Source organism: Mustela putorius, unplaced genomic scaffold (genome assembly GCF_011764305.1).
Source record: "Mustela putorius furo isolate JIRA1106 unplaced genomic scaffold, ASM1176430v1.1 tig00000095_pilon_pilon_pilon, whole genome shotgun sequence".
Taxonomy (NCBI): domain Eukaryota; kingdom Metazoa; phylum Chordata; class Mammalia; order Carnivora; family Mustelidae; genus Mustela; species Mustela putorius.
Genome location: NW_025421280.1, coordinates 7,443,166 through 7,454,565, shown reverse-complemented (window position 1 = coordinate 7,454,565; position 11,400 = coordinate 7,443,166). Strand labels below are relative to the sequence as shown.

General features: G+C 41.8%; 1 non-coding gene across 1 annotated transcript; it reads left to right on the top strand.

Annotated features, from left to right (window-relative positions):
- Positions 1-8,767: 8,767 nt before the first annotated feature.
- LOC123394499 lies at positions 8,768-8,905 on the top strand. The gene has a single exon (XR_006609275.1). It is a non-coding gene; the product is annotated as a small nucleolar RNA SNORA8 (small nucleolar RNA).
- Positions 8,906-11,400: the final 2,495 nt, after the last annotated feature.

Genomic DNA, 11,400 nt, shown 5'->3' with positions numbered 1-11,400 from the left:
AAGCACCAGATTTCACAGGCCCCAGAGGAGATAGCTAACCATTTTCAGGTTTCCTGGGTTAACTGGTGTAGGAGATGTTTGAGGTACTGTAGACCCATCTCTGATAAGTATGGCAAAGAGATACAAAGAAAGTACTTCATGAAGGAATTACTTAGTCATTGTCTACTGACTTGATAGTGAGCCTGTCTGAACTTGTTCTATTATTTTATTAGAATTAGTGAAAGGTGTTAAACTTAAATTCAAGGGAAAGTTAATGAAGTGAAGTCCAAAATTAGCAAAAGGAGAAAAATGAATCAAGCTGATAAAAAGCTCAACTTGAAGGACTTCTTCCGAACCTTTGAAAGTCACATTTCTTCATAAAGGGCTAAGTGGTCAAGCTTTTCTTCAATTATGCCTTTTCTTTTTTCTTTTCTTTTCTTTTCTTTTTTTTTTTTTTGGTGCAGCTAAAAATCATGACTACCTACAGGCTTCAACAACTTTAACTATAAAATGAGTTGGAATTCACCGAATTGTCCTGTTTGAGGCAGTCCAGGACTTAGAACCAAACACATCTGGCTTCGAAATGCTGGCTTTGCCAGTTTCTACCTGGTTTTCCAGTTTGGGCTGGTTGTGAGGGAAGCGGCTAGGGTCATTCTCCTGCATGTTCTTGCCCATCTTTCTCTGGGAATTCCTGGGAGTGAAATTGCAAAGTCATAGCACAAGTTTTGCTTTAATAGATACTATCCAAAAGGGTCTCAGAATATTTATACCCATTTATACTTCTACCTGTTTAATGTGTGAGATATCCAGTTGCTCCAGAGCTTTACAACATTAGGGACTGTGCGTCTTTTAAGTTGCCTTAAAAATAAAGAAAGATCCATCCATGTTGTCGCAAATGGCAAGATTTCATTTCTTTTGATGGCTGCATAGTATTCCATTGTGTATATATACCACATCTTCTTGATCCATTCATCTGTTGATGGACATCTAGGTTCTTTCCATAGTTTGGCTATTGTGGACATTGCTGCTATAAATATTCGGGTGCACATGCCCCTTTGGATCACTACGTTTGTATCTTTAGGTTAAATACCCAGTAGTGCAATTGCTGGGTCATAGGGCAGTTCTATTTTCAACATTTTGAGGAACCTCCATGCTGTTTTCCAGAGTGGTTGCACCAGCTTGCATTCCCACCAACAGTGTAGGAGGGTTCCCCTTTCTCCGCATCCTCGCCAGCATCTGTCATTTCCTGACTTCGTATCATGCTTAGCGAAATAAGTCAAGCAGAGAAAGACAACTATCATGATCTCCCTGATATGAGGAAGTGGTGATGCAACATGGGGGCTTAAGTGGGTAGAAGAAGAATCAATGAAACAAGATGGGATTGGGAGGGAGACAAACCATAAGTGACTCTTAATCTCACAAAACAAACTGAGGGTTGCTGGGGGGAGGGGAGTTGGGAGAAGGGGGTGGGATTATGGACATTGGGGAGGGTATGTGCTTTGGTGAGTGCTGTGAAGTGTGTAAACCTGGTGATTCACAGACTTGTACCCCTGGGGATAAAAATATATGTTTATTAAAAAAAATTAAAAATTTTTTAAAAAATAAATAAAGAAAAAAGAAAAACCTGGCATGACACAAATTATTCTTTTTCAGTCTCAGGAGTAATTTCCAAAGCATGGGGAAAAAAGAAGGAAAGGAAGGAAGGAAGGAAAACAAAGAGAGAAAGAAAGAAAGAAAAAAAGAACGAGAAAGAAAGAAAAGAGAAAGAAAGAAAGAAAGGGGGAGAGAGAGGAAAGGAGGGAAGGGGGGAAGAAGGAAGGAAGAGAAAGAGAGAGAAGGAGCGAGGGAGGGAGAGAGAAAGAAAGAAAGGGAGAGGGAGAGGAAGGGAGGAAGAGGAAGGAAGGAATCTGAGCGGTTCCATTTGCCAACACACCTCTCAAGTAATTCATAGCAATGGTGAAGAATTCAGTTCGATGGAACAGTATAAAAAAAACAATGCCTAGTCTAGAGTCAGTCTAGTTTGTTGCCTACGCAAAAGCCATGTCTTCCCCATACTAATAGATAGGGCTGCGGTGTTGCTCAGGACCCATCCTTCAGGGAAGGTGAACCTACCTTCCCTGAAGCTCAAGCTCAGCTCAAGAGGGACTCCAGACTGATCAGTCTGGGCTGATCCTAGTTTTCCTAGTCCTCTCAGGAGTAATAGGCTGAGGAATGAGCATGTGACTCAGGAATAATTAGCTGAGGAATGGGAGAAGGTGTGGGGGCAAGAGGACAGCTCCTGAGAAAGGTTTTCTTACTGTTAAGAAGGAGATTCCAAAAGAAATGGCCCCTTTTTGCTTCTGGACGTGGTGTATCTGGATGGATATGGAACTACAACAGCCACATGATGGCAAAGTTTAGGATGATGCATACACATCAAAGAATGACAGGAAATGGAGGCGGAGCGTGTGTTCTGGAAACTGCTCTAAGTTGATGTGAAGTAATGAATTCATTTGTTGTTTGAGACCATTTGGGCTGGGTTTTTCTGTTGCTGGCCACTGTCACTAAAAACCCTGACACTGGTCTACGTTCAAATTATAAAGGGGAAACTGAGCTCTTACTCAGACCTTAGAAATATGTATAACAACCCCCTCTTTGTTCTAGACCATTGGCTCTCAATCCTTAGAGTACCGTAGAGTCACCTGGAAGACTTATTAAAATGGAGTACAGGGTGCAATAGAGAAGTTTCTGATTCAGGAAGTAGGGTCAGGAACTTGCATTTTCTTTCCCAAGTGATGCTGATGCTGCTGGTCCAGGGACCACACTTTGAGAACCACTGTTCCAGACTCTAGATACCATCTTCATGTATTTAGAAACATGCTTTGTAAAAGCTCCCATCTTTTCATGGACTTTTTTTTCATGGTAAGGATTACAAATCTTGTTTCATCGTTTTGAGTGACTATCTAGTATTATATTATATATATAATGATACTTAAAATTATGAAGCCTGGCACATCCACAAAATATAATATAATATATATAAATTTGTATTTATAAATGTAATATTATATATGTTATATATAATATATGATACAATATTAATAATATAACATAATATAATATATTATAATATATATAATATTATCTTCTGTGGATGTACCAGGCTTTGTAAAACCACATTACTAATCATGTTATTTGGAGGCTTTGTAATATCACATTAACACAAACAATCCTGCCATAAACATCACTTTATAGTAATCCCGACTAACCATTTAGTAATGTCCTTAAGGTAAATTCCTAGTACAGTTTGCTGATCAAAGGGAGATGTCTGAATTTTGTTTCCCTTCTCTTAATATGTTCACCATCCTTCTAATCTCTACTTCCAGACACACTGTCCTTAGGTTTAGGTATTTGCTGGAGGATTTTTGGTTGATCCTGCCTCAGCAGGCCGAGACCTTAGCCATTCACCTTGCACTGGTCTTTCTTTTATGTTAAAGGAGTGCTATGGGCACTGTCAGCCACAGACTATTACATTCATAAGGGTTAATTTACTAATTTTTCCTAGGGGATGTGAATGGACTTCTAAGAGCTTCTTAAGTCTTTCTGTCTTTCTCTGGATCATGCTTTTTATCTTTGTCATATCTTTATTTGAGAATAAAGGAAACCAGCTGCTCAGTGCTCCAAAGATCGATGCCTCCATTTGGATGTCATCTGTCAATCATCCTGGACATAAAAGAAGGTCACTCTGTGAGGGGAAAACCTGAGCCCAAGTTTTGGCTGTGATGCCTGGCCATGGAAGCACTTATTTCCAGATGCAAATGCCTTCCTAAGTCAGAGTAGCACCTTTATAGTTCAGCCAGAACATTAAGTATAATTCAGGGGAAGAGAGCTCACCAGAAATTAGCTGGGAAATAAAATGCAGGTAAGAGTTGATCAGTATTGGTCTTGGCTTAAGTTCTTTAGAAAGTAGAGCCAAAAGCAAAGATTGAAGTATGCAACAAATTTTCATTTTAAGTATAGAAGTTTATTTCTCTCTCACTTAAAAACTTAGTGATGAGGGTGCCTGGGTGGCTCAAGTTGGTTAAGCGTCTGATTTCAGCTGGGGTGGTGATCTCAAGGTCCTAGGATCCAGTCCTGTAGCAGGCTCCCCACTCAGCGGGGAGTCTGTCTGTCCCAGTCCCTCTTCCTCTGCCCTTCCCCAACTTGTTCTCTCTCTCTCTCTCAAGTAAGTAGATGAAATCTTAAAACAAACAAACAAACAAAAAACCCCACCAGAGTGATATAAATGGTTCTGTCCTGGGATGGTAGCTCAGCAATCATTGATTTGTCGCCTCCAAATCTGCTCCAATTATTGCTACTTCCAGGAAGTGGAGGGAAGGATAATGGAGAAAGAGCGGGAGGAAGGGGAGGAAGGGAAGTGTGTACTCAGTTGTTTTAGGGGCCAGACCTGGAATTTGCATATACCTCTTCTGCTCACATCCCATTGGCAGGACGAGACCTGGAATTTGCATATGCCACTTCTGCTCACATCCCATTGGCAGGAAGTTAGCCACACCCAGCTCCAAGGATTCCATCTCTAGCCCTAAGGCCCTGAAACTGATTTGGGAGGTTCAAGCCCAGGGAAGTGCGGGAGGGAAAAGAGAAGCCAAGCAAAGAAAGATGTGAAACCAGGTGATGCTTTTTCTTGTGAGCATCATGACTGCATGAGGACACACGCCAACTGCGCATCAGGCCTGTCTGCTTTGTGCCCAGGAGTTTTCTGCTAGGATTGTGAGGAGGAAGTGCGCCTGGAAGTAGTTCATGGAGGAGGGTAAGAAGGGAGAATTTATCATGCTCTTTCCCTCCAGGCTCCCATTTCCTGTTGGTCATGGCTTACCCTTCTGGGGAGCTAATTCTCTTCTCTGTTGTATAATCCAACCCCTTGACAACTGCTCAGGAGGAAGATCCCCTGTTCCAGAAGTAGAAGGCTGACCCTGCATGGATGAGGCACTGCCCAGAGAGAGGAAAGTTCCGTTAGGAGAATCTGACAGTGTGTCGAAGATGTGTGTTCTAACACATTACTTCATGTCATTTGGAGTACAAAGTAAAAGGGACTTTGTGGGAAACTTTCTAACTGAAGTCTGTAGAAGTTCTGAGCCCGTTGGTCAGTACCTTATAAAATGAAGGGAGAAGAGAGTCTGTCTTCATCTTTTTATTTATTTGTTTATTTGAGAGTAAGTGAGTGAGAGAGAGAGCACAAGACAGCAGGAGGGAAGAGGGAGAGAAAGAAGCAGGCACCCCACCCAGCAGGGAGCCCAACATGGGGCTTGATCCCAGGACCCTGGGATCAGGGCCTGAGCAGAAGATAGATGCTTAACCACTGAACCACCCAGGCACCCCTTCTTCATCTTTGACCAAGAATCCTAATATGGGAATGTTTTTCTCAGGAATCTCAGAAACCTAAAGGAGGATTTCCTCTTTTTTCTTTTCTTCCATGGATGTTGATTAAGATGCTATGATGGATTTCCTTCCTTCCTTCCTTCTTTCTTTCCTTCCTTTCTTCCTTCCTTCCAAATGGGAGATTTGTTTGTGATTATCTGTGTTTTGTTAAGAAGTTTAAATTCCATCCTGGCTTTTTTTCTTGAAAGTCCAGCAATGTTAAAATGGCATAAAAGTAATTTGGCCAGCCAAATTAGTACGTACTTTAGGTTGGCATGTCTGTTTACTGTGAATCTGTGAATTTAGAAATGCATCCTAAACAAAACATAATCAAAAGACCCCGTTCTCCAGTAATAAACAGGCTCAGTGGATTTTGAAATACTTAACTCCATTTTCAGAGGATCTTTAAAAACAGAAATCTGATTCTATTGGCACAAATACTGTTTAAGTGATATAGTGCATAAGCTTGCTTGTTCCAGAATCAGGAGGTTTCGAATTAAGTATCTTGGTGATCTTGGACATACTTTTTTCTTTTTTTTTTTTGAAGATTTATTGATTTATTTGAGAGAGAAAGAGTGTGGGAACAGAGGGAGGGGCAGAGAGAGAGGAAGTATCTCAAGCAGACTCCCCACTGAATGGGCAGCCTGATGTAAGGTTCAGTTTCTCAACCCTGAAATCATGACGTGAGCCGAATTCAGGAGTAGGACACCCAACCAACTGAGCCATCCAGGCGCCCCTATCTTGGGCATACTCAGACTCTTAGTTTTGTTTTCTGTGCATGGGGGATTATAACAGCATCTAGTATTCTAACATATCTGTTATTATGCTACTACCTATCTCACAGGGCTCTCATGAGAGCTAAATGAGATAACACACATTTCTTGCTCCTGGCACATACTGTGCTCTCAACAAATGACAGAAGCTGTCACAGTCATTGGCATCATCCTTTTATCGTATGGTTCACTATTGCTCCACTTGTCGACCAATTGTTCTATATTGTTGACATTTGAGGGTTCTCAGTGATCCTTCATCTCTGTAAAGGGATAATGGCAGCTGTCATAAGACAAGGCGTCATGCAAGGGTGGTGCTTGAGTGTCGATCCTTTATTGTTGGTTTGTTGCCAGTTATCCCACCATCACGCTAAACTTCCTTTTAAAGATATTTTAACTCTTGCAGTAAATGGCACGTGGGTTTACCTCAAGTTTCTCTCCCATTGTCATGCTAGGAAGCCTTATAAATAGTGCTTGGGATTGTTGAAAACCCCATGCCCATATCCTATCTCATCTGCCCATGGAGAGATTGTCCTTGTCCATGGAAGCTTTCTGATGCTCCAGTTCTAAAGGATCACATGTAACATTCAAATTCCACACTTATCTTACTTAAAAAACAAAACAAACAAACAAACAAACAAAAAACCCTTCTACCTCATGTTAACAGAGTTTGTTAGGGTAATAATCCTGTGGACCTGCTAATTGCTAGCGGGTGTCATTAATCAGTTTGTTAACACTTGGCTTACTGTGATTTGGCACTTACAAAGTCTATTCATTGGTTTCTAAGAGAAACCAAAGGCTTATCCCAAATATTCGGCAGCCCTGGAGCTAAGAACATTAGGGCTTTCCCTTCGTCCTTTGGAGTCCATATTAGCACTGTGACTCCACACTCCCTCCACCTCAGGATAGATGTATTACTGATGGAGTGTATGTCCCATAAAGTAAAGTGTCATATTTTCTTGACGCAGCAATTCTTAGCTGCAAAGAAAAAATTTCATCTGGTCAACAACAGCCTTCAAGTAAGAAGGAAGAAGAAAAAGAGAATTAGGAAGATTCATCCATAGACTCTCTCTTGCCATCTCTCCAGTAAGACTTTGGATCTGACCTTTCTAGCTCTTGGCCCTCAAAGAGGACAAAAGTGAAACCAAAGTAAGTCCTGGGAGAAGGATCCTAGGGAAGATGAGGTTTGAGAAGAAGGCAGCTGTGGGCAAATGAACAAGCTTCTACTTAACTTGGCTCAGTTCTTCCCCTCCCTCCAGTGCCTCCATGCTGATCTCCTTATGATTCCTCAAATACACAAGTTCTCCCATGATTCTGGAGTGTTAGAGCAGGAAGGCATGTCAAGAAATGGTCAAGCGATATTTTTTTTTCTTAGATTTGGCTTTCTGGAGTCTTGGGGCTTTCCGGAAGGCCCCTTTGGAGCCTCCTGGTGATAGAGGATAATAGCGAGGAAAGGGAGGCTGAATTGACAGGAATCAAGACCCTTTTGCTCTAATTCAGTCAGATCAACTCCGCTTTGTGCTTTCTATAGTTTCAGAAGCCAGTTCCCTATTGCTCAATATTCACACCCACGTCTTCCTTCCTACACCCTGATTTTGTGTGCAGTGACAATCAGCCCAACTCCAAGGTGTGGAGAAGGATGAAAGCTATTCATGACAATCCTGCCCTTCAATTTCTCAGTCTTGTTGGCAGCTGTGACTTGACACATGACCCAGTGTTGGCTCTTGACATATGAGAAGGCCCTGATGCTTAAAGTTTTGTGAAACTTTGACTTCCTTATTAAAAATGGACCTCTGTGACTGGTACTGACCTTCCCCTCTTCCTTCTTCCTCTTTTCAATGCCATTATCCTGTCTGCCATTACATTAGTAACGTTGTGACCGTGAGTATGATAGGAATGCCTGAAATCACAGAAACATTGAACCTGACCTTAGTGAGCCACTGAACCAATTCCAGCAACCACCTACCTCAGAATTCTTGCCACATGAGGAAAGAGACCCATTATGCCCTAAGCTACTTCAATTGGTTTTTGTCACTTGCATCCAAAGGAAAGAAAGAAAGAAAGAGAGGGAGAAAGAAAAAGTATTCCTGGCAGATATGTATATATTATTCTTCTGGATAAGATTTTGTTTCAATGAAGGATTTTGAGGCTAAAAATAACTTATAACATCATCATCTTGCCTCACCATTTTATTTTCAAGAAAATAGAAACAGTTTTAATTATGTATTGCTGTATAAATAACTACCTCAAAGCATAGTAGCTTAAAACTAGAGGCTTTTTAACTTCTCAAACTCAACACCCAATAAACAAATAATCAAGTCAAAAAATGGGCAGAAGACATGAACAGACACTTCTATAAAGAAGACATACAAATGGCTAATAGACACATGAAAAATTGTTCATCATCATTAACCACCAGGGAAATTCAAATCAAAACCACATTGAGATACCACCTTACACCAGTTAGAATGGCAAAAAATGACAAGGCAAGAAACAACAAATGTTGGAGAGGATGTGGAGAAAGGGGAACCCTCTTACACTGTTGGTGGGAATGCAAGTTGGTGTAGCCACTTTGGAAAACAGTGTGGAGGTCCCTCAAAATTTAAAAATAGAGATACCCTCGCACTGCATGGTATCTGCCCTCAGCAGCTCATTCCTGCTGGGTGTTCAAAGGACAGTGCAATAGAAACTCAGTATCTGGCATCGTTGGTTTTCTTGGCTTTGTGCATGTTAAACCTGGTATTTTTATTGAAACAGTATTCTTAATGGTTTTTCATATTGCTCAGCTTGAGATAATTTTCAAGAGGAAGTAATGCTTCTCCTTTTCTAGGGTGTTTGAAATTGAGAACCAGGCAGATCCACACTCAGACCCTAAACAGGGCCCTGAAGTAAAGACATTGGATCCCAAAGATTACAGGTGGGGAGTTCTTAAAGTATTCCGTATTCAAATGGAGATGCAAGAAACCCAGCTGAAAGAACTCTGAGGGAGGCTGGCTTCAGTTTACATGATCATCTCTGGAAATGGAACCTTACTTTATGTTCCTGTTATATAGGAGTGACAGTGACAACTGTGGATTGATCAAGTTCTTTTTAAAAGAACTGTTTTGAAGATTATGATTCTAACTTTGGAGGAACTATGGTGATGAGCAGTGACTGGCAGTGGAAGGAATTACATGTAAAAACTCCTTAAATAAAAATTATTGGCTTTAAATAAAAAAAAAATAGAGATACCCTATGACCCGACAACTGAACTCCTGGGTATTTACCCCAAAGATACAGATGTAGTGATTCAAAGGAGCACATGCACGCCAGTGTTTATAGCAGCAATGTCCACAATAGCCAAACTGTGGAAAGAGCCAAGATGTCCTTTAGCAGACGAATGGATAAAGAAGATATGGTCCATATACACAATAGAATATTATTCAGCCATTAGAAAGGATGAATACCCACCATTTGTATCAATATGGATGGAACTGGAGGAGATAATACTATGTGAAATAAGTCAAACAGAGAAAGACAATTATTATATGGTTTCACTTACTTGTGGAACATAAGGAATAGCATGGAGGACACTAGGAGAAGGAAGGGAAAAATGAAGGTGGGGAAATCAGAGCAGGGAGATGAAGCATGAGAGACTCTGGACTCCAGGAAACAAACTGAGGATTTAGGAGGGGAGGGAGGTGGGGGATGGTGAGCCTGGTGATGGGTATTAAGGTGGGCAAGGATAGCATGGAGCACTGAGTGTTAGATGCAAACAATGAATCATGGAACACTACATTAAAAACTAATGATGCACTGTATGGTGACTAACATAGCATAATAAAAATAAATATTTATTTTTTAAAAAACCTACAGGCTTTTTGTTATCCTTCCAGTTCTGTGAGTGGCCTAGAACTTGTGCTAACCCTTTGCGTGGGAATTATCTGGCAGCTCAACAGCTTGTTTGCCTAATGCCTGACAGGAATAGCTCTAAGGCTGGGCTCCACTGGGTCACGTGCCTCTCTTTCTCTTTCTCAGAGACCATTGGTCTGTCTGTCTGTCTCTCTGTGATTTCAGAGCCCCTACTTTTCCATATGTCCTTTCCATGTAGCCTGTCCATTTGGTCTCCTTACCAGGCAGCTGACTTCTTTTCTTACATGGCACCTCAGAGCTGCCCAAAATACAGCAACAGAAGCCACCAGGCACCAGGAGCCCGGTGGCTCAGTGGGTTAAGTATGACCTGACCTTCGGCTCAGGTCACAATCCCAGGATCCTGAGATTGAGCCCCGCATGGGGCTCCCTGCTCGATGGGGATCCTGCTTCTCCTCTGCCTCTACCTCTCCCCCTGCTTGAGCTCTGTCAAATAAATAAATAAAATCTGAAAGAAGAAGAAGAAGAAGCCTAAGTCATAGTGTCACATACATGACTTTCTACTGGTTAAAGTGAGTCACAGGGCCTTTTAGATTCAAGAGGGGAGGGTGTGAATACCAGGGGGCATGCTTTATTGGGGGTGATCTTTGCAGATTCGCTCCTCTAAAATGGAGACCCAGACTATGAAAGCTTGTTGTCTAAGCTGATAGAGCCAAAGACTATTTAATTTAGAAGATCACTGAAGGGATGAGAGATCCACATGGGATGGGGTCGGGTGGGGGTGCGGAGGGGGAGAGAAGGTACTTGCTGTTAGTCCAGGACTTTTCACTCTCAGCACCCTTGACATTTGGGGCCAGAGAATAATTTGTTGTGGGGCCGGGAGCTGTCCTGTGTATTGTTTCCTGTTTAGTAGCACCCCTCCCCGGTTGTGACAATCAAAAATGTGTCCGGACGTTGCCCAACGTCCCCTGGAGACAAAGAGCCATAACTGAAAACAATGGCCCTACCCTTATTTAGAGGTTCTCTTACTTCACAGATATCCTGCTGGCCTGGAGAGTCTGATCTTACCTGTGGGCCAATGGGGCACATTTATAATCTTAAATTCTTTCAGTGGGAGGTGTCTCTATGTAATAGGAAAAGCTAGGAGAATCAATCCCACACTCTGGGCCACTTATTCTATGTAGTGCCTTTACTTTGGATAAAGGCTTTTTAATTTCTGCTCTAAGTTCACCCAAGAGTACTCTAAAGATTGTGCCCCCAAGTGAAATCAGAACTAGTGCCCTCCATCACTGTCAGTACACAGAACTAAGCAATTCCCTTGCTACTTTTTCTCTTGCTTTTACCAAGAGCTGTCGTTCACAAATAGGTTCATTTTAAAGCCACAGGACATGGGGAGCCTGGGTGG